At 36.3% G+C, this 27,409-nt stretch overlaps 2 protein-coding genes and 1 non-coding gene across 3 annotated transcripts in view; 2 read left to right on the forward strand and 1 right to left on the reverse strand.

Moving 5' to 3' along the window:
• The window catches only part of LOC134542940 (neuropeptide CCHamide-1 receptor-like), a 953,117-nt gene that overhangs the window by 256,605 nt on the left and 669,103 nt on the right, over positions 1–27,409 (forward strand). The gene's annotated exons all lie outside the window — the stretch shown is intronic.
• Positions 1–27,409, reverse strand: part of LOC134543029 (uncharacterized) — a 94,197-nt gene that overhangs the window by 30,208 nt on the left and 36,580 nt on the right. The window lies entirely within an intron of this gene.
• On the forward strand, positions 24,450–24,522 carry Trnar-ucu (transfer RNA arginine (anticodon UCU)). Its single transcript has one exon. It is a non-coding gene; the product is annotated as a tRNA-Arg (tRNA).

Raw genomic sequence — 27,409 nt, forward strand, 5'->3', positions numbered from 1 at the left:
AAACAATGCAGAGTTATCAGCATAAAAATAGAAGTTGTTTTTACGTAGCGCCTACTGGAATGTATATTTTGTGTTGAATTATGTGGTATGATTAGTATTCTCTTATTGTAAGTGTGTTTTGTTAAAATCTTATAAAACATCACTTACTGTTGAAGGATTTTCATTTTTTTTGTGATGATCTTACTTAAACAAGTTTTAATTATATTACACATGTATATTTTAAAAGCATTTTAATGTATACTTATAGAATTGTAATAGGCTTTATACGGACTCTCACGATGCATGTGATCATCTATAATTAATAGAGACCGGAAAAATTCGCGGATTCATTCGGCGATAGGCTAGAAGTCAAATACATATACCTTTTAGATGATTTTGCTATTGGCTTACTGTTCATCTGGACGAATCTCAACCAATTATAAAACACCAACCAAAGAAGGATCGAATCACAGACAAACAAGCTGAGACGACTAACAAGTCAGCAGCAAATGAACTGCCGTTATTTGCCCGAGTGTACAGGGGAATGTGCAGTCTATCCTGAAGGCCGTCGAAACCGCGAATTTTTCCGGTCCCTAATCTACATCAATATTATGGACGTTTCACAAGATCAAATATTTATTGAATTCAATCTGTTGCATTCATTGTACATGATTTTCGATATGTACATTGAATTCAATACAAATTGAAGATGTTACTCAACTAAGCTTATTCTTATTAACTTATAAGTATTTTGTTTGTTCAGTACATAAAAGTAAAAGATTTGTTATTATTTAAATAATGAGCATCTTTAAGCAATAACGTTTTCAAAATATTTACATAAACATAATGGAATATATTTTTTAAATACTTTATATCTACGATCACATCAACGGCAGTATTATGTAATGAATGAGGTAATGAAATATCTTGAAAGGATATTTTCTTCTCTGTAAAGTAAATTTGTAATGCAGCCCTCTTAATGTTAGTCTTGTGAGTTATTTCGTCTTCTAATATGCTACAGCAATGTATAAAATTAAGTTTTGTTAGTGTTTTAGTCTTGTGTAATGTTAAAGTGTAATGTGATAAATTCAATAATTTTTTTGTAAGTTCGTATTCATAAAGGTAGGCTACATATCGTATTAAGATAAATAGTATAATATTTGTAAATTTAAATTCTTTGAAACAACGTCGATAATAGGTTCACCTACCTCTGTTAAACTGTATGATGGTGCATTGTAAAAAATTAGGTAGTCTGACTTAAGTGAGATTGTATTTAGATTGTGTGTGATGCATATGCAATATCTAAGCATATGCATTTATGTTATTATCCTTTTAAAACGTTACATGATGAATTTCGTATACTTTTTAATGTCAACTAACATTATTTATCACGGACTATTACATCCAGATAAAGAATAATTACCACATGTTTGAAGATTAATTGTATTCCGATACGTTTAAAGTATTAAAATTTTTAGATTCGACTCATACCATAGTTGTATAAGTGAGGTTTCTTGATTCTGAATCCCTGCATCCGCAATTTCCTAGTGAGCCGCCGGTCAGATTGTCATCCTCTCAGATTGTCGAGGAACCAGATACATTTTTCGTCGAGTAAACTCGAGCTGTCAACCTTCCCACTAATCCTGTGATAAGGGTATAGTAGCTTTATCACGCGCTGCGGCTACAGTTCCTTCGGTTGAAAAAGCCACTAAATCTCACTGTTAAAAGAGAGAACTTCTAGAGCAGAATATTGGAAATAAACATTTACTGACACGGCCTCTTAACTTTTGACATCAGCTTATTTTGGCTTGTATTCATCTTCTTTGTCCACTATTGAGGTTACTCTGTGACATATAGTGTAAGGGAGCGTTCAAGTATTACGTAACGAATTTGAGGGGAGGGGGGGGGAGGTCTTGTAAAACGTTACGATGCGTTACATGGGTGGGAGGGGGGGGGGGGGGGGTTTGACCTACGCGTTACGTCACATTGTTTTTTTTTAACCCTTTCACGCATTTTTTAAAACTTTTTTTTCTCAAAATTTCAAATGGCATAACTTAATTTTTTTTTACCTTCACAAAATTGCTTCTGCTTGCTTTACAGGATTAGTGAATAATGTTTTTTTTACTCCAAACGTAAAGCTATATATATATATTTATTTATTTATCAACAGCTGTGATAGTTTTTCTCGTCACTCCAGTAAAATAGTTAAAACAAAAAAATACCGCTATTCGGATGGCTTCGTTATACTTCGGTTGTCAACGTAGACTCCAATCGCCATATTAGAAATTATATAGGTATTGATATTCAAAATACACTGTTTTCTATGTGTGAGATTTTCTCTCATCACAACAGTAATGTTGTGGTCCGAAAGACGATTGGTCTGAAGGGTTAATAAAAAAAATAGTGAAATAATATCTCCCAAGTTGGCAACCATTTTCGTTTATTTTTTACGGGGGATTCCCGATTGAATTGTTCGTATTTTGTTCTCCCAAGATGGCAACCCTTTTCGTTTATGTGCTCCAAGCACTCGACCGACTGTATGAAAATTGACAACTACGATGTTTCGGCGGAATATAGAAACCCTGAAGATAGCTTGCAGGATCCAGCAGAACCTAATATGGCGTGGTATAGCGCTCACGTCCGTGAATCGCAATATTTCTTGCAAGTTATTAAATGCGCGGATGAATCCTGCAGTTCCCGCTTGAGGAGTGCATTAAAATCTGTCTTTCCAGAAACTTTCCTGCCGCCAACCTGCTCAATCCTTCAAACCGCAAACAAGCTCGTGGTACCTAGTCAGATAGACAAAGGATCATGCAAGTTTTCGCCACTTCTTGTGAAGTTGTCTGTTGATCTGTCGCCGCCTCTAGAAGGGTTTAGCAGATGCCTTACGATTTATTTTGCCCATCAGTACAATCAGACCTAAAGAATCGAGTATGTTCAACCTGTAGGATTTATTTTACATCCCACAAGAGTGTGCAAATGCACAATCGTTTCATGCATGGCAAGACTGCCCAAGACCTACGTGAAAGTCAAGTACGGCCACAGCGACTTGCTGCAAGAAGGGCAAATGAGCTTCTCTGCATTGTGCGTCGCTGTGAAACATCGTCTGAGGATGCCGATTGGCTGGACGAAGACGAAGTTGATGTAAGCGGGTTAACAATTCCGGAACCCTCTTCGTCTGCTCTCCGGATGCCAGTAATGAAAGAATCTGAGTAGCTGGCAAACCCACGGACAGAGGAGCAGTAAAACTCCAATTGAATTGTTTTTTTTTTATTTTTACAATCTACTTATTTTAATTATGGCTAATTTTATTTTAAATGTTTTTCGTTTTCGTTCGATCGTATTCTTAAATACGATTATATTTTGACAAATATATTTTATTTCAGTTAGTTTTATGTTTGTAATTGCATTGCCAAAGGTAAAAATAATTATTAGAAATAAAATATGTTATTTGATTTTAATAGCTTTAGTAGTAAAACGCTAAAATAGGAGAATGCATGAGAAGAACAATGGCGGATAAAGCAAAACGTGTGTAAGGACAGGGACAAGTCAGGAAAACGACGTAATTAAATGTATGATTGCTAAATGTATGATTGAGTAGTAAAAATTTATTAGGACAAAAAAACATTAGAAAGCTCTTGCTTTTAAAAACAAGACATTTCAAATGTTAATAAATAACATTAACGCGATTAAAACAATAACAAAGGTATTTTAGTGACTTATTACGGTACGTTACGCCACATAATTGTGACTTTTAGGTAAAAATGGTCACTTGGGGTTACGTAACGTTTTACTAGGGGGGGAGGGGGGTACAGAAAAACGTTACGACGCGTTACATGGGGGGGAGGGGGGGGGGTCAAATTATCAAAAAATTGCGTTACGTAATACTTGAACGCTCCCTAACCAGCGATGGTGAAAGACAAAATAAAAAAATATTTTTAACCAGTCTTCCCATTGCACTATTAGTCCAATGAACGTACCAATTACCCAGTTGTAGTTGTATATTTAGTTCTTAGTTAACTGTTCGTGTGCAGCCTTTGTTATAAATATCTTTATTTTTAATTTATCATTCATTAAATCAATATCAGCATGTTATGCTGCTTTTCGTATTATATTTTGAAAAGGCCTTTGACAATGTTCATCACGATACTACCCTCTGAGCCAAACTTAAATATAATTTCAGCTCCTCTGAGAATGCTGTTGCGTGATTCACATATTACTTATCCAATAAGTCCAGTGCGTTAAATCTGGCAATTAATCGTCTACCTGGCACGAAAATTTACATAGTGTTATTTAAAATAATACCTGGCGTGATAAAAATAAGCAAATTGTGTTCTCAACTACATTTTCGGACGCGAATCGTACGGAGTTTCCGCACCCGCCGCTAGAATTCGCTGCCAAAGCAGCTACGTCAACTATCGAATCATTCGATTTGCAGACCAAAATTTTAAATATATAATGAAACGGCTCTGATAGAAGCGGAAATACTTTAAAAATACTAAACCATGGCTCAGGGCCTCATTTTCGATAAGAATTCTTATTAATATATTGCCCATCTTGTAAAATCTCAATTAACAGTCAAAATTGTAAAGCTTCCCTTTGACTTTTTGAACTCTGGTTCGCGCCACCCGCCACAGATGGCAGCGCCGTGGTTACATATTTCCGTTCCATTCACGAAATTTTGTCACCAAATGTCGTATATACCGAGAGCTAAGATGTTACACGTCAGAAACAGTTCAGGACACTACCCCCTTATGACTTTTCGGCTAATATTTAGAGCAGGATTTGGGGTTGGCCCGCCGAGGTTTAAGAAGGGTGGGGAAGGGGGGAAGGAAGCATCAGGGCGCAAGGACCTGCCTCACCTGCTGCAGTCGGGGTTGGCCTTGGCTGAGGTCAAGGAACCACGTCCGTCGTCCGGCGCGTCCTCAAGTTTTGGGCAGCTCTCTTCGGGGGAGGGGCGGCTCTGACTTGAGCCCTCCCTCTCCTCCCCCTCCCCCTAGCACTCCTCCCCCCTCCACCCCGACTGACTTGCTCCCTCCACAGAGCCGGTGGGGTCTTCCGACAGAACCGCGCGGCCAGAGACAGCAAGTGAAATGTTGGTTAGGTTAGGTTACAAAAATTTTAAAATATTATAAATTCGCACGGACGGTTGGTTAGATTAGGTTAGCGACACTTCAAATACTGTAAAATACTTATTAATTTTTAAAAAATAGTTTTCTATCAAACCATAACAAGGTAACTCTCTAAAAACTTGGTTTAAAGAATTTAGCGAAAGTAGTTGTAAGAGCCTGAGGTCCAAAGCTTCAGTTTAGCCACATAATGTTAAGTCCAGTTTCAATATTATGTGCTGTTGGGAAAAATTATTGAAATAAATTAATAATTTTTTCTTACCGGCCATACACATATGGAGGTTAGTGTAAAGCAGTATGATTAAGAGAGAAGTTTTCTTATTTCTCTCCCGTAAAGTTGCTCATTTGTTTATTTTTGCTCGTTTTGTTTACGGGGTACAGATACAACACGAAATAAAGAGTTTTAACCTACTGGTTGAGCAGGCGTGTTGGTTGAGTGGTGCCGACCTCCGTAATGAAAGGATAATTCTCTAGAGTCACAATTATTTTATAAATGATTTTTTTTTACAAACTTCTCCCCGTAATGTGTATTTACTATCCCGCAAAACGGGGTTTTTGAATTTCTACTAAATTTTGAAATATTATAATGTCGCTAACCTAATCTAACCAACTTTTCACTTTCAAAAAGTTCACGTTTACATGCAGGAAAAAACACCTATGAGAAATTAAATAATTATTGGAATGAAATTATGTTCACAGAAAAATGAAAGTAAAAACGAAAAAAATACCTCTGGAATATATATATTTTTTTCATGAACAAAAAACTCTCTCTAGAAAATTACTGTCGAAAGTTCGAACTATAACTAAATGACGTATTCTAACTATCAGATTATACCAAGAACCGAATCATAGGAGCAGATCAAGGGGGTCGGGGGGGGGGGGGGGGGCCACGGTATCCCTGAAATTAAGAATCCCCTCACTGAGGGGGCCCGCTTGCGCTTGCAAGATCGTGACTGTGAAACGTGGTGGATCAACGTAAAAGTCGAATCTATGTTATATGGAAACTTTCTTTATACTTTTAAAGTTTTATACTAATTTGCATGCATATAGGCCAACATATGGTCAGTATACAACATGCAAACACCCCATCCAGAGATTACTTGTGTCGGTTAAAACTCAGCGCGCGAAACTCTCGGGTGGCGCGGAACACTTCTTCTCCCCCCCCCCCCCACCCCCCCAAAAAGCGAATCCAACAGATTTGCGCCCCTGAAAAGAAGTAAAAACGAGCGATGTGGCACATTTCGTTTGATATTGAACTCTCCCGGGGATTCGCGAAATAACTTATGGCCATTTCTAGGATGATTCCTTGCAGATTACCACGGCCGATTCTTTCTCCAGTTAGCATTAATTGCTTTATATGGCAGTCGGTTGGACTTCGCTGTCCACGACAATGGAACAAAAACAAATATTTAACTTATACCACAGAACTTTTGGACGAAAAATGCACAAGAAGAACGGCTCTTTTTCCTTTGAATCTCCAAAGGAAAAAAAATAACAAACATAATTTCTGGTTCGTTCACGTCGAGTTTCGTCGGGGCTCGAGGTGACGAGACGGACGTCTCCCAATGGTGTTTTTTTTTTCCTGGGGAGGGGAGGGGTCGTGATGAGGAATAGGTGGGAAGAGAGAAAAATCTCTCCCTTTGGGATTCCATGGCCACTCGAACTTAGCCCCACGATTCCCGAAATTACACGCCGCTTTTGCCGAAAAACCCTCTTGTGGAAAGTTATACAGGCCGCGCTCCCGGGACTTTTTCTTCAGCCGGAGATGGATGGGAGGACTGGCCATGCATCGGAGGAAAGTTTGTGACGAGACGGGAGGGAAGTCGTCGACGAGGGGGTGTAGCGCAGGTGCCAGGCGGCGCTTATTCACCGGTGTGTTGGACGGGGAAAGGGAGAAGGCAACAAAAGGAGCATCGAGAAGACTGGGGCTCCGGGGCTGCTTCGAGTGGCGATTACACGGTTCGGATCTCTTCGGGGTGCCCCCCCCCCCCCCTCCCCATTCCCGTTTTGGAAGTCCGCGTTGGTCACACTTCCTCGCCTGCTACAAAGTGTATTGGGCGCGAGCGAAAGTCTCTTGGTAGCCGCTAGTTCCCCACCATCCCCCTTCCACGATAGTCTTCTTCTTCTTCTTTGTGCGTCTCCCCCCCCTACCCCCTCGCCGACCAAGTTCCGACGCCGGCCATACGCGAGATGGGGGATTTCAACGCACGGTATCGGCGTGAAGCACGACGCGTGGACGTAGTCGGACGTTCGAGTGCCCTGAAAGCTGCGGAGAAAAAGCTAACGTGATTCTTTTTGCTCCCCCCTCCCCCCCCCCTTCCTTCTCTAACTTTCCTACAACCCCTCTGCACGGATGCCAAGTTGCGTGCTCGCGATGTAAATAACCTAGTGCTTGTGTGCGTTTTGTGCTGCCCCGAAGCGAAAGGAAATGCTCCCAGCGTATCCCGAGAGGAGCAAGCGGTTGCCGGCGAGCAGTCCTGGATTCAATTCCTGTAAACGTTTCACGCAGAATCTCTGTTAAAGTGTATACAGACTCCTTTGTTGGACAATAAACCTTACATACATCGGAGGCATGGCATCAGACAAATGCTGAGAATCGGTTACAACTTGTTTGCCCGACTAAGAACTGATTCATTTCTGTAAGAATTCGTCATTAACGTATACATTTTATTTTTTAAACTTATTTATGATATTAATATGTAACGCACATAAATATATATGCTATGAAACAATCTCTAAACAGTATTTTATAATCCTTTCCTAAATTCTAAATAATGGTCTTGCAGCACCAAACCCAAATATATAAGAATAAAACCATGCAACTGGGTGGAAATTTACAAGGGAGTATTTTTTTGTGACGGGTGCCTAGACTTAGTTACTCATTACTTTAATAGGAGACAGTAATGTAAAGCATGTCGTCTTCAGAAAAAATGACTTTTCTCCATGTTCCTTTACCAAGAGATTAATCTAATGTACGGCTAACTATTTTGAAAAACGTAATTTTATTATTAATGACGTGACCTATTTTATTTTCATTATTTTTAATATTTTACAGATCAATCAATAATTTAAAATAAATTTGTTTCGCCAAGTTATTGTACTGTAAGTCAACGAAGACCCTGTCATGTGGCAACTTTTAGCAGAAAAGTAGTAAAGCTGCCACGCATGAAAATTTGCACTCATTAAAAAAATACAACTGCGGGCATATTCATGAAAGGACAGTTGCTAGAAAATTTTGAAGTTTTTTATTGGTGTTAAACGTCAAAGAAAACTAGGTTAATTGGGGGTTGTCAGCCTAAGTTGCCAGAAGTTTGCAACTGCGGTGGTACGCGCCTAACCTTCTGTTTAACTCATAATTTAAGAACACTGAGTAAGCGTCCAAATGGTTCGTTGACCGGTACAACCTTGAGGTCCCGCAACGGTTTTTCTGGAAAAAAATATTATAATCACATTAAAGCGATTGACAATCAAAATTGCGTGTTTTTATTTTGTTATTCAACATAAAAATAGTCATGTCAGTTAGATGTACTCAGAATGCCAGCAGACAGTTTGATAGGCATTTACAAGAAATCTCCCCGCACAAAGTTTATACCTTATTTAAATGACCGTGTTTTTAATACACCTTCCAATTTTTTTCCAGTATAAATAATTACGTTTATTAAAAGGATGAATGATACTCGTGCATTTAAAAAAAATATTTCTTCACGTTAGCAATGGAGAAAAAAAATTAATAATTGCCTTCCAAGTTATAAAGGGTGGCATTTTAAGATTTCGTAGGGTTTATTCTGAAGTTTTAGTTTCAGTTCAGTTATTAAAAAAGCCAAGAAATGAAAGTGTACACACGGAACACATTTCAGGGTGTGTTTACTGATGTTCCCGTTGAGCGCTGGGCGTGATAATTAAAGCCACCGCAGCTCGGGACGGTGCGGCGAGTCGAGTAATGATAGCGTTTCAGTTCCGCCCCGCAAGGACCGCTCCGCGCCTGGACGCGTTTAGCCGCGCGCGCGGGGTGTCATTTCACGAGGAACAACCGCTCGAAGCAGGCTGCAATTTAGACGTCACGGTGAAAGGGACGGCTGCGAACGAATGGCTTACGAACGTGAAGAATAAGGGTAGGGTCCCGAAAGGAGAAAGGGGAACTGCAAAGCTCTATTTGAACTTGTGCTACTCAGCATTTGCCTTGAATTAAATCGAAATCATAAAAAAAAAAATTCAACACTGTTACGATGTTAATGAAATTAATTTTACAATATTAAAAAAAAAACCTGACGTCAAGGACGATTAGGCACCGCCAACTTGGATATTTTTCATTTTGGCTGTAATTCTATATTTTAACTATTGAGCTTAATTTTTTGGCATGGCAAGGATTAAATCATATCTCCCAGACATTATATACCTTGTTGCGACCTTCTATTTACTGACAGGCTCTGGTTTGTAAGCGCCGCGAGAAAATAACTCATTATTTCACGCGGGCGACTGCAACTATCATGATACTCACACCAGTTCACAAGTGTTGACTTCTAAAAGTAGTCAAAGCTAAGTACAATGCCACGTCGAGCCAAAAAATTTAACACGGAAGGTTTTATTTTTGCAAGGTGGATCAAAATATTGGAAATTGCAAGATGGCAAGATTTAATACCCCTTAATTTATACATAAACTCATGGATTGCGATGATGAAGCATATAATCCTGGCCATACAAAACAACAGCCCCACAGTTTTTCTTACATAGCACTGTATTCACCAACAACTTACATATTAAACTAATTATAAACATACTTGGTAAAGGTCCGTCCAAGACCACGCCTAAACATGTCGCATTCAGAATCATTTCTCGTTCAACTTAAATACACTCCGCGTTCTGGTCTAAATGATTTTTGTTTTGCTTCAAAAGCAGCGCAAAACTAATCTGATGCCATGGTAATGTGTTTATTTCGCCTTTTTGTTCGTTTCGCTTTGTCAAGACAGTAAAAGCAAGCTACTTGTTTAATTTCTTGGATATGATTCGTTAGAACTTAAACACAAAATGAAATAAACAACACACATTTCATCGTTCGAAACAGAAAATATTTCTTTCATCAGCAAAAACCAACCAAATTTACATCGCTTCATTTCAATTCACGTTTTATGATATTACAAATATTTTTTTTCTGATTATATATATAAATTTTAATATTATCTGTTAACATTAGCAATACCTAAGAATTATATTAGTTTTTACTAGATATAACGATTCACTTTACAAGAACAAGAAAACACTATTTTGGTAACTGAACCATTTCTTTGCCGACAGGTTTCCATATCGACATCTATTAACACATATTAGTATTTTTTGTCAGTATTTTCTGTTAAAATTTGTATTCACAATAATGTATGGAAGTGCTAAAGCAAAACGCTCACGTAGCATGATGTGTGCTGAGCTTTGGACATCACTATAAGCACTAATATGGGTCAAAGTGGTCCAGAGACTATTATAATCTTAGTTTTATTATCTCTTTAAGCTTTTGTGTTAAATTTCCTGCCTGTATTCACAATGTCGAAGGACTATCTGGCACAACAACATAATTTTTCAGGCATAGGGGAGAAAACATGTTCTCTATCGGTGGAATGTAGGTAATACTCGGTTGAAGACAATAATTGCTTCCTTGCGGTGTGCGTGAATCAATCAACTGCGAATCCGGTATAAAGCTAACTAGCTTACGTGACCTGCGTTTTTAAAATTTAATCACAACTTATTACGTTAAAATAAAAGTAACTACTACTGGAAAGATGAAGTCATAATGAGTTGTACGTGGCAAATTAATTACCTTTTTCCACTTAAATTATTATTCTTGGATTGATAAATTTTAACCGAAGAAAAAATTATATCTATTAATTTGCCCAACACCGACACAAAAAAGGATGAATTTCCCTATTAAATTATTGGCGAGGAAATTAACTATCTTATTTCTCTTAAATTGGCTTGTAAGAATTTTCAATTAGAAAATACATATTTAAATCTCGACAGTGACAAATTTGGCACACGAGATTGAAACTGAACCAAGAGATCGAAGATTAGAAATTAATTTCAGTATCAAACTTTATGTTCCACAGCATATCTAATGTACACTACTACAAAAGTTTGCTATCTGTTTTGTAGAAGCTAAAACATTTTTTGTCACCACAATATACACTATGTCAATAGATGAATGTCCCAGTTATAAAATTAATATTATCATCTGTAAGTGTTTTAGAGTGTTGGTTCATGGTCACAATTGAAGAGTAACTCAATCAGTATTAGATAAGCGTATGCGCGAATACTGCTTTGTAGTTTTCTCGCTTGCAGCGCGAAATAATGGCTCTTTCCCCAATTAGCAGAGGGTGAACCTGTAAACTTTATTTGGCAAGATGGTGGAGCCATTCCCCGTTGGAATCTCTTTGTACGAGAGTGGTTGAACGTCGAAGTCCCTGATCGTTGGATTCGTCGTAATGGTCAAGATGATAGAGCTCTTTTTCACTGGCCTCCACGTTCACCTGACATAACACCGTGCGATTTTTTTCTTTGGGGATTTTTTTCTTTGGGGCTTTTTTTTCTTTGGGGCTTTATAAAAGATTGTGTCTACGTTCCGCCGCTACCTAAAGATTTGCCAGAGTTAAAACACAGAACTGAAGAGACTATTGCTTCATTTACTCCGGACTTGTTGACCAAAGTGTGGGAAGAATTGGATTTTTGGTTGTTTGCGTGCCGTATAAAAAAAGGTGCAGCACTGTACATTTGTAAAAAAATCTATGTTAGTTTCCCCTTCAATTGTATGTACGATTTGTTGTGAATAGTCTAAATTAAACTGTTATTATATGTCATTGAAACCGGGACATTCTTTTATTGAAACCCTGTATTTAGCAGGGCGAATATGCCAGCTTGCAAAAAAAAAACATTTCTCTACCAGGGAACTTTTAAGAGACTTTCCTTTATTAATCACAGTATTTTGGACAGTGATTCAACTGGAAAAAGAAGAAAAATGTGGGCGCCAAGTTGCGTTCTAGCCCCGGATGGATACTAGTCTAGTTACGTCCTTGCCGCTAATCGTGATTTCTGTTTTACCAGGTTTCACCGGAATCACTCCAAGAAAATGCCGGAATTGTTCCTTACGACAGAGAATCTCCACTTTCCTTCACCTGTGATTGATAGTTAGTGAATCCGTCTCAAATTATATCGCTGTCGACGAAATGTTAAGCTACATAAAAATAAATAAACAAATAATAAAAATGTTTAGCACAAATAAAAAAATAAAAATAATAACTCTTACGATGGAATGTGGTTAACCGAAATTCGGTTCCTTGCTTTTTTATTTTTTACTCAGTGTACGTACTTTAAGTCTACTTCACCTTTAAGCACGATGATTCGCTGATTCATTGGGTTAAAAAAAACTTGAAGAATTTATTATATGTAATTTAGGAATGTAGGAATGTATGTAATGTAGGAATGCTTCGCGTTGATGATTGGACTACAGTACTCATGACACGCCCCTTGACACCTGAGTCAGTTATGAACATGGTTACGCGGTTACCCTGTCTTGTGCAACCACGCCAAACGATGTGACCTTGTTATCGAAACTAATCTAAACTCTTTTTTAAAAAAAAGTTCGTATACGTAAGTATGTACGTTAGAATTTATACTTAACTTGGCGTACTAAAAAATTAACTTTAAATTTGCATGCAAATAATTAATAGAAATAAAATAATGAAAAGAATGTCTATCACTAATATTTATAATAAATATATGTTTTTGATTATATGGACCAGTATTCAACATAAAGCACTAAAATATGATTATATTATTATTATATTTGTATATAGCTTTTTTTTTGTCTGTAGCCATTTTTCATCCTGTGAAAATTTTGTTGCACGGTGCGCGCGCAGATTTTTTTTTTTTAAGATGTATAATTGAGTTTACAACCTGGAGTGAAAAAATGAATCCGCGAAATAATAGTGGCTCTACCAATCCCGCACAGCAAACGTAAAAATTTGAATGTTTGAGCAGTTCAAGTTCAAATGTGCGTGGAACTCCCGTGCTGCGTGCGTATGCATGTACGTACGGACGGTGTCTTCGCCTCTCCCAGCCGTCTGGCCGGCGAACCGGTCCTCTCGCTCTGCCTCTCTGCTCCAGTTGGCTGCTGAACTCCCCCCCCCCCCCTCCCCCCTAATCATCCTTTTTTTTTTTTTGCCCTCCTTCATCATCCTTCCAACTCCTCTCCTCATCCACCCTTCGCAGCCTGTGGCTCTCGCAGCGCGGTTCTTTTTTAATTGTTCGGCGGCATTGTGACCGCGGCCGCCCCGCGGGAATCGTCGTTCACGCCGTTATGAACCGTGGGAGGAATCGTTACCGGAGCGGCCTCTCTCTCTCTCTCTCTCTCTCTCTCTCTCTCTCTCTCTCTCTCTCTCTCTCTCTCTCTCTCTCTCTCTGGCTAAACAACGGTGCATCTCTTCCCCGCCTCCTCCCGAAGGCGCCGGTAATCCCTTGTCGCGCGCGCCCTCTCTTGGGGTCAACTCTTTGCCCCTGTCACGGATACCGCCATCACCTCCGATCATTCCCTACCAGGGGGAAGAAAAAAAATTATGAGAATTAATCTTCCAGAGTACTCGGCAGTGTATGTGTAAAATTCTAGCCTCGGTAACGAGCAAATTCACGTGTCCTCGTGTTGCAAACACACTTATTGGACACGAAATTTTACCGTAGAATTCTTTAAAATGATGCCGAACGTGATAAATTTACGTAAAATGTGTTTCCAACTAAATCACACCCACCGCTAGAATTCGCTGCCGGAGCATATACTTCGACTACTGCATCATTCGATTAAAAACTTCTCCAATAAAGGCCAAATGACTTGGAATAAAAATACTAAACCCCAGCTTAGGACCCGATTTTCGACAAGGAATTTTATTAAAACGCTGCGCATCTATTTAAAATTTACTAAACAATTAACTAATACTATTAAGTTTCCTTTGGCTTTGTGAACCTTTTTTGCGCGCTATCCGCCACAGATGGCAGCAACGTGGTTACACATTTCCGTTCCATGCGACTTCGGTTCAATTCAGAAAATTACTCCTATCAAATGCTGTGCACCGAGAGCTACGATGTTTCACAACGAAAACTATTTTTTTCAAGAATTGTATTTATGTAACAGACCTAAACTAATTTTTTAATTCTAATTTCACCAACAGAAAATAATAAAAATTCGAGGATGCATTAACGCGAATTATTCGGGCATTCGACTCAGGTTCAATGAATAATCTTTTTTTTAACCCACACATTATCATTCATTTGGTCGTTTTAATTTCACACAGGCATTTTTTTTTAAATCCACAGTACTTAAAGTAATTAACCGATTGCCTCCTTAAAAAAAACCAAGTTGGAAAAATATATATTAACATGACGATAAGTTGATCGAGAGTAAATAAAGTTTAGGCAGAGAAACCAAAATTAATTTATGCTAGTTGATACAAATCTAACTTTAATCTTTTATTAAAAATGTCAAAGTATTTTTTAATCAATGACCTCCTTTTACGAATAAAAACACCGTAGGTACTAGTCTTGTTAACGGTATATTTACCATTTAACATATTATGATTAATGAAGCTTTTTTTCATTCGTTATTTTTACAATTGCTTGATAAGTTTTCCAAACGCTATAAGACGCATTAAAAATATAAATAAGCTTTTCTATCTCTACCGCTACCGTCTTTCCAATAATCTTGCTAATCGTCGTTGCATTAAAGGTTATTAAACAATTTTCCCGTCGGGTCAGCATTGTATAAGACGCAGTCACTCGAGAACAGAATGATTATTTTATATCTCGCAGCTGCACTCCAGTTTTAAGTACCTTTTTTTTGGTCGCGGAAACAGTTCAAACAGGTGTTTTAGTAATTTCAGAATAAAAAATTACCCTTACATATATTTTAATTAACATCTGACTTCGGCCGCAACTTTATCCTTATTAACTGCACCATAAAATTACACACGGTGTGCATGAAATATGTGTCTGCGGGATGAGGGTAAGGCAAGCTCATTACCACACGATTAAAAAAAAATCCTTAAACAAGCGTCTGGTAATGCTTCGTGCGCTCAAAGCACTCAAAAATTTCATATTTTATCTTGAGTTAATATCCAGGAGCTAAACACATCATTTGGGACCCATGTTTTATGTGAAACTTTTTATCTCATTAGCAGTATGTAAAAGAAAGAGCGTAACAATCGCAAGCCAAGAGTATGTATAGAAATAATCCTCGTGATTTATACTGGTAGGAAAGCGTTATTTGCAATTGTAGTTTTACGAATTCTAGTACCACCAGCTTATTACATTATTACAGAGCAAGTAGAAGTTTGCAGAGGGAATAGATCACTCCGACCATCTGCTAACAATGACATATTTGGTGCACCAGAGTTCTTATCGGCAAATAAATTGTTGATTTAAACAACTAGTTTAAATGGCCGAAACTACGACAGCATTACTGAAACAGCTTACCAAATTTTAAAATATGTAATAATATTTTTTTTATTTCGAACCGCGCAGGTTCTGCACAGTAAAAATGCTATAAATAAATTGTAATTCATGGATACTGTAAAAAATTAGTTCATACTTTTCTATTACTACCATTCATTTAATAAACAATACGCAGAAGTTCATAGCTAACTTCATTTAGTTCAAACATGCTTTTTAATGACTTGATGTAAGTTTTTGGACATACGCCATTGCTTAGCACATGTGTGTCTGTAGAAGAAAACTACAAAAAAAAAAAACAAATTAAGCAAAAAAAAATTTTTTTGTGTTTTTTTTTAAATTTCTCGTTTTGTTTTTTTGGAAAACTATTGTGTTTTGTTTCGTCTTTTCGTTTTGCTGTGTTTTTTGTCTCGATTCAACTGTTGTGTTGAATTATTTTGGGTTCGGAATTTTTGTGCTGTCATCATTTGTGGGGGTTTTTCTTTCTGTTAGTCCATTTTTCTTTGTTTTTCCTTGATTGTTGACCATATTCCTGTTGTGGAATATTGTGTGGCGTTAAATCCTGACAACAGCAATTTTTGCTTAATTTGTGTTTTTTGTCATTTGTGTTTTTTTGTAGTTTTCTTCTGCAGACATACATGTGCTAAGCAATGGCGTATGTCCAAAAACCTACATCAAGTCACAAATCTTTCAAAGATAATATGCTTGTTAATAGTAACGCAAATATTTATTTGACTTAACAAAACCTTTTTGACGTGACAACGTCTAATAAATCGATGAACGCTGGCTGCACGCACGAAAAATTGTCCTACTTCGGATGTCCCACTACGGATGTGTTCACGCATGCGTGGCATCTCTCTGGTATGTTGCGGACGGTACAGAGAACTGGGCCGGCAAGAAATGGCGTTCTTACAAGTACGTATTATTTGAATTACTAGTGTAAATCATTATATTTAAACAGTGTTGTATGAGTATTGTTTTAGCTGTGTAACTAAATATTTATTGCTGGTATGATACTTTTCACGCTTTAGTTTGACATTGGTAATTATTTGTCATGAGTTATTATTTGATCAACAAAATCACACACCGTATAGTTATGAGCCCACGAGCGTGTAAATATTTCGAGTCCAACAGAGAATATGCTAGTTAAAAGAAATTCAAACTAATATCGTGCGTGGAATATATTTATAACATCTGAAACAATTATTTTCAATAGGGCCTCGTGGCCGTGCGGTTGGCATGGCTGACTCCACCCAAAGGTTGTCAGTACGAATCCCGGTCACTGCAAATTTTTTTTGTACTTGTAAAAATAAACACGGCGCGCGCGACACTTCAAAGGTTATAAACATATTTGAATTAATGAATGCAAATAAAAGTAAATTTGTTAATTAAATTGTACATTTCATTTCACTCCTTTGTATCCATACAAAATAGTGTTAATTCAATAAAAATGATTCAATTTTATTCATAAAAGTATGCAGAGGTAGATTTTATCATACAAAATATATAAAAATTAAAAATATATATTCCTCAAAGAATATAATACTTAAATGGTTTGGTTCTAAAAACCTATTACGGCTCAGTCTCAGGCCGAATGATATTTCCTTTTCTTCTGGATTAATAATTTCATCAATATTTTGTTATGACGTTGTTACGTTAAACTATCGTCCGTAAACCGACTTTACAGAGAACCAATTTTTTTCATTTATATGGCCAATTTTTGTCATAAGACAAATTTCGTAAGCCCATCAAAAAAGAAATAAAATCAGTGATGTTTCAACGTCCAATTTTCGTAAGCCAACAATATTTATTTTACAAAATATTAATATTTTTCTGCTCGTGTACGTATAAGTGTTTCGAATATTATCACAAACTTATCCTTAACTTTTGTCTCGACAAAAGTCACTAGAGATGGGCCTTTTCTGCGTGTTTTTTTTTTCAAAATCGTTCCAAGAAAATTGCCGTGCGCTTCAATTTTTAAAGCTGCCCTTCCTTTAACTACAACACTTCATCACACGAGAGCTAACCGGCCTGCTTGGCACGCAAAGTTCATGAACATAATTATTTCGTTGAGTTGACATGCTGTAAAAACGAAATTGTCGGTTTCGCCGGTCTCATCTCATTACCAAAGCACAATGGACGGAAGATCGAAGAGACTTCAAGAGTGAACTCGTAACACTCCATTTTCTCTTATTCTACCCCTCCCTCCTCCATATTACCCCATCAAATGCCACGGGTTCAAGCCCTGCAGTGAGTGTCGACGAGCGAGAGGCGTGACGGGAGAGGTCGCCTTGAAAGGTCCAAAAGTAAAAGGCGAAAAATTAAAAGGGGAAAAAAATTCGCTTTCAACGTTCTAAAGTCTTCGCGAGTTACGGCGAGCAAATAACCCGTTATGCGTAGCTGTCACATAAATAATCGTTCAAAGTGCTAACGTAAGAACCAGACGTCTTGATAGCTGTCTCTGAGTGGGAGGGTAAAGTGGTATTGAGGGGGAGAGACAGCTGATGCGCGAAAACATCGCCACTCAAGCACAACTGAAACATACTCTTCAAACACATTCGTTACCATAATTTTTTTTTTTCAACGACTCATCTGGGTTGTTTTAACCAATTCGTGTAAATACCAAAACAAACGTTTTCAATTATTGCGATTTACAATAATGCACTTTATAGACTTTTAAAAAAAGAGAGACATCCAGAAAAGTTTTAAAGAAGTTTTAAGGAAGTTGTTGTCGAGTACATCAAAATTTTAGATGAGCATACAGCACTTTCAATTAAAAAAAAGTTAATACATACAATTATATGTAGTTTTAGTTTTTTGGTAAGATATAAAGTATCAAAAAAATCATGCCCTGGATAAATCAAGAGGACCTACGCTAGGGTTGCATGCGTGATAAGTGCGACGCTCGCTGGTGCTTCTAGCGCGGTATCGCCTCTAAGCGCAAGGCTGTGAAATGGCGCGAAGTCTTCTCGTCGTGCATATGGCAACTATGAGATTTGAGTGGTAACCAAAACAATATATATTGGAGAAATGAAGATAAAGGTACTTTCAAAAATCTGTACCTGGTGTTTCAGCCCACAAATTATTTTGAAATACACGTTTTAGCCATTTTAACTCTCGTAAAAATACAGTTTAAAAACGAAATAAAGGAAGAGATCTCATCCGACCTCGGCGTATTCTTAAATCATTTACTTGAACAGACACCACTCGGATATCCTGAGCGGTTTTCAAATCGTGTCGCTCTTTCTGAAACTCTGCACACCGTGTAGGCAGGGCACTTAAAAGTTATAATATAAGCATTACGTATTATGCCATGACGCAAATTGCGTCGCCAGACGTATGTACGTTACATGTTATTTAATATTTTGATTTACTAACTCCAATACTGTCACTCACTATTGTTTCACTTACTGTGTTCCCGCAGTTGGATAATGGATGCAATTTAACTCTCATAATTTTTTTACTTATAAATATTCTTTCATTAATATCTGTAACTAGCATAAACAAATGAAACAAACATGATGAGTGAGGTTGAGCTTTAATATACCCGTAGTATTATCTCAGGTAGACAACATGCTCCTTTTTAAGATGATAGCGTAAAATTGTATACGTATTTACTTATCATTGTACAGAGAAAGGTTAGAACAAGTTAAGGCGAATAACGATTTGTGCAAAATTGACCTCGAACCAATTTGAGATAACTTATGCTCTGCAGGACAACTAAATGCTAATTAAAGTTTTAAGTAATTTGTTGTCAAGTACATCAAAATTTTAGATGAGTATATAGAACTTTAAATATTTTCAATTTAAAAAAGTAAATACATCCAATATATGTACTTTCCGTTTTTTTGGTAAGATATAAAGTATCAAAACATCATGCCCTGGATAAATGAGTAGACCTAAGCAAAAAATAATTATCCCACGGACCAATATAATAGGCCTAAGCAATAAAAAAAATAATATAAAATACATCCTCACTGCAATAAAATACCTCATGTAAACATTTCAACCAAATACAGCACATATAATTTAAATCAATTATTTGCAATTGGTGTATAAAAGTATAAATACGTTTACAATTAATTATCTCCCAGACAACCTGAATGACTGTGCGATATACATACTAATACACATTCTAACACACACACGCTAGCAGAGAAGCACAGAGGAGGAGAGAGTGAGAGGGAAAGAGAGGAAGAAAAAAAAAGAATACATGCATATACAAAAGGCTGAAGGGTAGGACTTTCTTTGCGTGCAGCAGACTAAAACAAAACGACATGAAATACGAGCATTAAATTTTCATGAGTTAGTACTTACATAAAATATCTTTGATGTTAAACAGAATTATAATAACCCAGTGAGTTACGCAGTATACAGCCTACAACGTAGGTAATTATTTATTTGACTTTTGCATTTATTAAGTTTTTCTATTGTACGAAACATTTTTTACAAGGGTGTTTTAATACTTCCAGACGAGCGCATTAAGAAAGAGCATTTAGCGATCGTGTGAGAGAAGATAGTTCCCTAAATAAGGACACTTTTGGAGAAAATTCTATGTATTTGCCTAACCACACCCACACCACGGGTATAATTTCGCTACGTGCAAAAATTGACATTTACTCGGGGCTCGTAATTAACCTTACGTCATTCGCGCAAACAAAAATTATCAAAAACATTAATAATTCTGTTAAATCTCTTATTTTCTTATAAGTGAACACATTTAGAACTAATGATTTAAATTTACATCTCCCACACAATAATATTTGGCTGCAGTATTGCTAAAACTTTAAACTGGCTTGGTAGCAGGGTCGGTGCAAGGTAAATTGGCGCCCTAGGCGAAAAACCTTAATGCTTCCCCTTCCCCCCCCCCCCCCACCCGGCCGGACACCACAAAAAAAATTTTCCTTGCCTCAAAATACATCACGTAAGCCTAAGATTTTGTCAACAATCAAATGTAAGCAGGCTTGTTTTTTTTTATACTTTTTTACTTATTACAAATCATAAACAGGTCACCGTGGACTTTAAATAATTACTTATATCAATATAAACTTTCCAAACTGTTACAAAAATCCATTTTCATCTAGTTTCAATAATCGTTAAACATATTATATCAGCTGTTATGTGTCGTGCTGCGCCGCCCCCAGCTACTTGGTGCCCTAGGCGGTTGCCTAGTTCGCCTATATGGACGCGCCGGCCCTGCTTGGTAGGTTCCAGGCACGTTCACATGACAGGAAAAGTGAGCGATATTAGTTAAACACTGGAATCATACTTTCAATTATGCAATATTGTTAGCATTAGAAAGGCACATATTATATATTTGATTACTTTGCACATTTTTTTGAGTTGCTGGTTATTAAGGGTTACCACTAGCCACTAGTAACGTTATTCGTATGTCTGTAGTTCAAAACAAATAAGGTAATATCTGAGTTTGGAAACCATTCTAAAAAAATTAAATTAAATTCTGAAACTCGAGTTTTTTTTTGCTTCGCTAAGGTTAGTTGAAAAATTGCGCTGATGCAACTTATTATTTTTAATTAGAGTTTTTTTTTCGCAAATGCGCGTCACTTTACTTCCCAGAGCGCATGCGCGTCTACCTGCTGTGTTCGTTTAGTTAATTATTTAAAATAAGGTATACAACATTGCACACTCACTTGTTTCCCGCTCCGGGAAGCTGAGAGGCTAAAGGAAAATCAGTGGAACAAAAAAAATCACTTTTAGTAACTTTCCTACAATTTTTTTTCAGAGACGCCAATCTTGTCTCACTGTTGTTACACACCGTGAAATAAACAATCTATGATAAATTTTCGTTAAACTTGCATTTAGTAGAACAAACAGCTAATAAATTCTAATTCAAGTCTTGACATATTATTTAATTAGTTGTAATCTTTATGCTGTGCTAAATAAAAATAATTTATATTACTGCATCTGGTTTGGCTCCAAATAGAGCATCCATTAATCACGTGAGCTCAAAATGGGGGGGGGGGGGGGGGGGGGGTCCAGCTTAATCTCATCAAATCTCATTGAAAATCTCACGTTATTTTTTAAATTCCAAGAACATACATTATTTTAACAACTGATAAAAAATCATTAAATTTATTATTTTACTTTTTTGGGGGTATTCCATTTTGGCAGTACATAAATTTTCATGGCTACTGAAATTTTTATTATTTCAAGAATAAAAAAATATTTTACAGTTTCTAAAAAAAACTAAAAGTCTGAGCTCGTAGACATTTATTATAGAATAATCACTTAAATGCCCATGGAGTAAGTGAAGAATTAGGGAAGGTGGTGTCACAATCTATTTTTACTTTTACTTAATTTAAATAAATATGTAATAGTGAACCTTAAATGTAGTATTATTATTTTTCTCCTCTTATTCCATCAGTATTAACGCTTAGGTATTTAGTGGTATGTAGCAAAATGCATAACATACATGAAAATAAATTTAGTTATTTAAAAATGATAGGGTAAATCTCATGTGAGAGGAGACGTGAGGTCTCACCACATCTCACGAAATCTCATCAAGGGAGAGGGAGTGGTCCAAATTAAAAGAAAAACACCTCACGTAATTACTAAAACATTTAGAATTGTTTGGAATCAAACTGTTTGAATTACACAATGAAAAAGATATGATTGACAAAAATATAAATTACAGATGACTTTTTATTTCCAATCACAATATATAGGTGTGGAAAAGTGGGGATAATAATTGCGAGATAGTAAAAACTACTTTAAGAGCACTTCTCACCCCCCCCCCCCCCCTTTCTCACGCCTTCATTGTATTACTTACTGCTATGCTATGAAGCAAAACAAGCGAATTGTAGTTGGTTGGTCATGTCACGTGTTGGCATATCAATATGTTGAATATGTCACCTTATTTTATTAAATTACTTTTAAAAAATGTCTAAGGGCCTTATAGAAGCGCGGCAACATTTGTTTTAAAATCTTTTAAGTTACTATACAAATAATTTCAAGGAAGTGACCATGCAAATTTATTTCTAGGTCATGCTGGAATTTGCTTTATTTTTTAAGAGTATTATAAGTAAACCCTATTCTATCAAATTATTATATGTGTGTATAGACTGACTAGGTAAGTTGGGAGTAAAAATTACACAATATCAGAATAATTAAATATACTTGCATTTTAAAATAATTTTAGCCGAGAGATGTAATGCTGTGTCCGAACTCTTCGAACTAGTGCTCTTTTATGACATAAATATTATGTCGCTGGGAAAAGTATTGGACATGATTAGACCTGAAACAGATTAATGTGATAAGTGTCAGAGACTTACTTTTTAGCAGATTGTTGTTAACATATCTATACTGAACACTGGAACTAATTTCAGCTCCAAAAATATAACTATGAAATAAGATGGCGGGCAGATGAAATGAACGTAAGTAGTTTACAAATAAGACGTGAAACACGAAATGACAAGCCGATTATATATAAAAAGGTCTCTAAGGTTGTATTACATTGTTTAAATAGGCTAATTTTTAATATCATTAATTTGAGTGTAAAATCATGTTGGTATCGATGTTTGTAAGTACATATTAATATAATTAATATAATATAATTTATATATATATTTTTTTTCAGCACACATAGATTAAAGTGAAATTTTTCTGGGTAAAGTTATTAGAAAATGAAAAAAAAAATCAAGTACACAATTGGTTCATTCGGAAAAATAATAAAATTATTACTAGTTCCTTGTCCCGACTTTTTTTCTTACATCTTTTTGAACTGATTTCATAGAGTATGTACTGTTATATATATATATATATATATATATATATATATATATATATATCGATCTATCATAGTTCTCTGCTTATTTCTTTCAAAGCAGCATGTTTCTTGCAACTAACTCTATATTCTCTATCATGAACATCCCACAACATCGGCCTCGATTCATAATCATTTACATCACTCCTTGGTTATTCTTTCCTTGCCATTGCACTTATAAATTCTCACGAATTGTATGACACTATCTCACAAGTTGAACGTCCTTGAACAGAAGCTACAAGTATTGCCTTCATTACGTGTTTACTACACTTGACACCAATTTGCATGCAATAAGTATTTGTTATATTGTGTGATAAAACTGTCAGACACGCTATCAAGATGCATTTACTCTTGAGAGTAAAAAGGTCTAGACACGTATCGCAGGAGTTCATGTTTTCTCTCGGACATTAGTTCTCAGGTTGGTCAACGTTTTAATGTCAGGCATTTTTACACTGGAGGTTTGGAAGTGCCAGATGTTGCATGCATGCAAACAGGCTTTTAAAAAAGTCCAGGGCTATGGCGAGAATGTGAAAGGGAGAGTAAGCGACGATGTTCTCTTGCTGCACCCTAACGAACACTTAACCTAACTTGGTTTTGAAATGAGTCGAAACTGAAAGTTAAAAATATATATATATCGTTTTTTCTTTTTTTTTTTTACTCAATTTTCTCTGGCACCAAGTGATGATAAGAAAATTAAATAGGTTTTTCATGTCTTGCGTCAGAACACGTCACATCTAAACATGAAGTTATTTGTTCCGCAAGAATGCGGTAACGAACAATGCACGTAGGGTACTGCCGAAGGTAAATTTGCACAAAACAAACTTTTTTTTTTAAATTTATATATGGCGTAGTTTTTAAAGATTTAGGAGGTTTCTAATTATTTGGCAACAGTACATGAGTAGGAATGTATTTATAGAATGCTATAAATAATTTCAGGTAACGGCAATGGAAAGTTTCGGCACATTAATGATAGGTTTATGAAATCTCTTTGAAGCATTAAATACAATATAGACACTTTTAATAACGTTGTTGCCACTGGCACAACTTATATATAGACAATTATATTACACCAACCATCATCTGTCCCTTTGGCGCAGAGGATAGCGCGTTGGACTTCTAATCCAAAGGTCGTGGGTTCGATCCCCACAAGGGATGCAGTTTTTTTTTAATTAAATATTTATTCTTTTAACCAGAAATTTAATTTGCTTTAGAAATTCTATGCATATTTATTAAAATATTCTTTACAAAATACATAAACGAGTAAATGTCGCTAGTCTACTATTTGATTCATACAGTTTCCAAACTAATGAATTGTTTCCTATTTTATTATATTTATTTTATAATTATATTATGATAGCTAACACATAAAAGTGATCCACGATCAAATAAAAACTCTGGCGAGCACTGTAAATTTTCCCTTACCGATCACGTAGTATAGTAAAATCTTGAGAACAAGAAACCTTATCGAAAATAACATAAAATAATAAGTAACTGACATCAATATACACTAAATATAATTACTTTTTTACTGCCTTCTTGAATGAAGGAACCCGTATTTCAACTAGCACATTTTAATAAACAAATTATCCCGAGACACGATTAGTTTGTATTTTGCTATATTTATGTTACAACTAACCTAACAAAATTTCCAAATCACAGTCAGTTTAGTCACTTGGTGAATACATACCTAAAATATTTTTTTTTTTTAATAAACAGATGTGTACTATCATTGAAATACATCTTTTAAAAATTATATACAGCAATATTGGCCCAATTTATATAAGCCTGTCACTAATCCTTTTAACTTTTCACAAAATACTCTTAATTTTATTATTTTTTTTAAACTTTAATTCTAAGCAGTGCCTTAAGGGGCCCGCCTCGTCAGGGGTGTATGTGTGTTAGTGAGGCGGGGTGATAAGAGCGACGCTCTATGGTGCTTCGAGCGCGGTATAGCCTCTAAGCGCAAGGCTCTGAACTGGCGCGCATTCGTCTCGTCGTCACAGGATAACTGTGAAATTTGAGCGGTGACCGTAACATTATATGGCGGAGAAATGAAGATAAAGGTGTTATGCAAGCCCCTTAAGTGCTTTCAAGAAACTGTACTGATTGTTTTATGCCTAAAAATTACTCTGAAAACACGCGTTTTAGGCATTTTAACGCTTCTAAAAATACAGTTTAAAAACATGATCAAAAATTAAAAGTACTTTTCGGGCCTCAGCGAACTCTTAAATGCTATTCGTAAATAGGCCCCACTCGGATATCTTGAGTAGTTTTGAAATCGCGTTGTTTTTCCTGAAGCTCTGCACACCGTATGTGTGCCCAGGTAGGCGGGCCCCTTAAAAAATTCGTTCTTTGAAATAATTAAATTGTATTTTAATTATAATTTTATGTTTTGAAATAATTTTACTGGTTTTACTGGGCACGTGTTGTGCTGAGCGGCAGTGTAAACTGTAAACAAGTGAAATATTCCAAATTTGCAATGGCTATACAGGGAAAATTAAAACTCATCGCCCGTCTTCGTATGCGTGCTATTGTAGAAACTGTGCTCCGTGAGAATTGTCTCTGTTTACGTGATGCGTCTTCATTTCCGTGTCATTGTAGAACGGGGCTAAAACGTAAAACCACGTTGCAGATTATTTAACAAATTCAAAACCATCTCTAAGAATACACCTTATTTCCTTTTTTTTTTTTTTTACGTAAACAAATCGGCCGTAACTTTCAAACGTGTTTTCATTAGCGCAGATATAACGTTCTTAAACTCATAACTGTCAGGTATGTATACACCTTTATATTATTGTCATTAAAATTATCGTTAAACGCTAACGTTTGAATAAAGACGATAACCGTTACATAAAACTGGAGCGGCGGAGGAATAAAGCTTTCAGACGGCTCGGCCACCCGCCGCGCTGCTGTTCAACTGCTCCGTATTGATTCTAGTCTCCGCGGGTAGGTAGCAGCACGGGCACTCCACGGCGCAGTCAAGTGGAAATTCCCCGAACGACTCCGGGCTCCGTTCCAGCCCACCATTATGGCGATTTGTAAAGACGGCCGCGTTCACGTCTCCGTGACACGGTAACGCCTCCCTTTCGAGACTACCGTAGCAAATCTACGATTTTGTGACAAGAGGGGCCGCTCATTTTTTGCAGTCCCCTTCGACATTTTGTCAGCACGATATCACTCTCGAGTGTGGTTCTATCGCACCGGCATGCGTTGCTGTAGCTTTTTTTATTTATTTTTTTACTGTATTGTGTGCTGGAAGAAGGAGGTTTCCAAGAAACTGTATAAGGATTTATATGGCATTCTATCTATAAAAAAACAGTTCAGATGAATTATTCTTCATTTCATTCATTCTCTTCTTAAAATGAGTTGTAATAGAGCTAATTAAACCTAAGTTTTAACATTTATAACAAAACCACGATTGCTTCACCTATTGGAGCACTCGTTCTACATTCCTACTTTGTTCTGGCTGAGCTGATTAATTTTTTTTTATATAAAAGTTGTACATGTGATAGCCTATTATCAACTACAATAACGCGGTCTATAAATTAGAATCTAAAACAATAAAAGGAGCTCACGACAAACCAAAAATACATGAGAGTTTTAGTCATGTATAGAAAAAAACCTTATATTACCTATGTAGACAGTTTAAAAGATTTCCAACCGTTAGTGATTCGTTTCAAACAATATTCAACCCGATTTTAAGGACTGAACATTTTAAATAGGTTCGCTTATGAAGCACGTAGCATGTACTGTCAGTAACTAATAACTATCATTTGGTTCTAATGTTTCTTTACATCTCCGCAAATTTTGTACCGAAAAAATATATATCTGAGGTCTTGTTTCCCTAATAAAGAATATTACTACCGTGTGCAAAAAAAATACTTTTTGCCTGCGAAATATTACTTGTAAATAAAAGTAAAACTAAATAGAAAATATAATTTATTGTAAACATATATAAATGTACACAATGTAGGTAAAAAATTATTTTTAACGTCAATATTCAAAAACGAACAATAAAACTACGAATATCGTGAGTTATTCA

Source organism: Bacillus rossius, assembly GCF_032445375.1.
Source record: "Bacillus rossius redtenbacheri isolate Brsri chromosome 9 unlocalized genomic scaffold, Brsri_v3 Brsri_v3_scf9_2, whole genome shotgun sequence".
NCBI lineage: Eukaryota > Metazoa > Arthropoda > Insecta > Phasmatodea > Bacillidae > Bacillus > Bacillus rossius.